We start from the raw sequence: 1,994 nt of genomic DNA, 5'->3' as shown, positions 1-1,994 counted from the left end.
TTAGGTGTAAAAGACAACACCCCAGTGTGCACTCCTACATTTTTTTCAGTAGACGTTTAGGTAACACCTTAAAACACTAAGGCAGGGGTCCCCACTCCCAGTCCACGAGGGCCGGTGTCCCTGCAGGTTTTAGATGTGTCCTTGATCCATCACAGCAGATTTAAATGGATAAATGACCTCCTCAGCATATCTTGAAGTTCTCCAGAAGCCTGGCAATGAACTAATCATGTGATTCAGGTGTGTTGACCCAGGGTGAGATCTAAAAGCTGCAGGGACACCGGCCCTCATGGACTGGGATTGGGGACCCCTGCACTAAGGGCTTGGTTAGGATTAGACTTTATTGTCATCACACATGAATACAGGGTAATGAAATACAGTTTGCATCTGATCAGGAGTGCAATAAGAGCAGATTATATACAGATAGGGGTTAGGATAAAAGGTGGGAATCACTATGTACAGATTATGTACAATTCTAAATTGTATGTCAATATATTTTATTTGAAATGATGATGGAATTATATTAACTTACAACTATTTAACAGTAGGCACATTAGAATACAGGAGAACATGAAATATTTATACTATAAGTAAATTGAAGTACTGCACAAGTACTTTTAAGTAGTGTGCAACTTCACAGCAGTTTTGCAGAGAAACACCCAAAATTTCCCGTCTTACATCATAAATATTGTACTGGCAGATTTCTTTATTCGTGCATTAATCACATATTTTAATCATATCACTTTACTAATAGTAATATCACTTTCTCATTTAGTTGTATGCATGTGCACTACAGATGGGCCTTATGCTCTATCACACATATATGCACACACAGTGAGGCCATTGTTAGTTCATGGGAGACGTTAAAAAGATGAGACTCCTTCTGCTCATCGGGGATGTAAATCCTTAGGTGACGGCCAAGCAGTCAACATGTAAGAGTTGTGGATTGTCTTTGTCTGTGTGTGTATATAAGATGTGTGGGTGGCGGCCGTGGGGCAGGGGTGATCCTAGTGTTTGGAATTGCGATGTGGGAACCATCCCACATTTTTATATTGATAAAAAATGAATGATATTTTTATCATAACTCTGGTTTTCACATCCAGTGGTGATCTGTGAGATAACACACAGTAATGTCTTTAAATGTCTTTTTGTGTGTTGGACAGATCGATAATCTATCAGTTTGATCAGGTTAGATCCTGCTGGCCGTCACAGACTCTGTTCTACATTCATACAGTTTGTTCTCATTTTAAAGGATTTTTGGGTTTCAGGGTTTTCTTGTGTTTGTTCTCCTGGATAAACTCCATGTTCTCACTTTAGGAGTTTCTACAGGACTGTTTCCTGATACAAATGCAAATGTGTGCTTCAGCTTCAGTGCAGACGGTTTTCACATGTTTGTGGATGGAAACACTTCGGTGTCTTAAACCTGTATATAGATATATATGATATATATTGTTTTCGTGCCTGAACTTGTATAGAAATATATAACGTTCTTAAATGAACTTGTAGATCAAACTTTTTACTTCTCTAAAGTAGCAACAACCTTTGATACCAGTTTAATCATCAACAGATAATCAAACAATCATATTGCTCTGTGTTGCTCTCAGAGCATTGAGCAGCTGCCACGTCTTCCCCTCTCTCTCTCTGACCCTGCTTTCCTGTCCTCTCTACACTGTTTCTATGCAATAAATAAAAAAAAAAGGTCCAATCTGACAGAGAGGAGAATGATAAGAAACTATTTAAATAAAGGCTTTGTAATACTGTCTGTTCTCTTGTGATCATTTTTATTACCACAGATATAAAAACATCTCCACTTTGGTCCGGTCTGTGGGAAGGACAGGTCCAGAAGTCTTGTGCTTTGTTCAGATGCAGGTTTGCAAAGCTGCATCTGAAACCAAACAAGCCATGTTTGTTCAGTCTGTTTCTAATTGTACTGCCATGAGCTTTAACCTTTAACGTGCTAACTGAGGGTTAGAGAGCCTGAGCTGGAGCTCTCTCTT

The sequence above is a fragment of the Haplochromis burtoni genome, unplaced genomic scaffold, assembly GCF_018398535.1.
Source record: "Haplochromis burtoni strain Fernald_Lab_line unplaced genomic scaffold, NCSU_Asbu1 Contig_673, whole genome shotgun sequence".
Taxonomy (NCBI): Eukaryota; Metazoa; Chordata; class Actinopteri; order Cichliformes; family Cichlidae; genus Haplochromis; species Haplochromis burtoni.
The sequence above is the reverse complement of the archived record's forward strand: the minus strand, read 5'-3'. Positions refer to the sequence as shown.